We start from the raw sequence: 247 nt of genomic DNA, 5'->3' as shown, positions 1-247 counted from the left end.
CCTAACTATATGGATGGTACAGGTTTGATCAAAGGAAGCCATTTAGGTTTGAGGCTTCTCAGTTTTTAGATTTTGTTAGTCTTACAGTTAGAGAACTTCCTTCCTCCAGTCAACCACATCTCCAAAATAAATCAAGTTTATTTACAGTAATTAGCCTTGACAGAGTAGATATATTCTGATAAGATAATTTTAGATAAGACCTTCCTCGGTTACCTTTCAGGTAGTAAGTCCCATCAGAGTGTTTTCA

This window comes from Otolemur garnettii, unplaced genomic scaffold (assembly GCF_000181295.1).
Source record: "Otolemur garnettii isolate 467f Iridium unplaced genomic scaffold, OtoGar3 scaffold00608, whole genome shotgun sequence".
Lineage (NCBI taxonomy): Eukaryota > Metazoa > Chordata > Mammalia > Primates > Galagidae > Otolemur > Otolemur garnettii.
Note: the sequence above shows the minus strand (reverse complement) of the source record.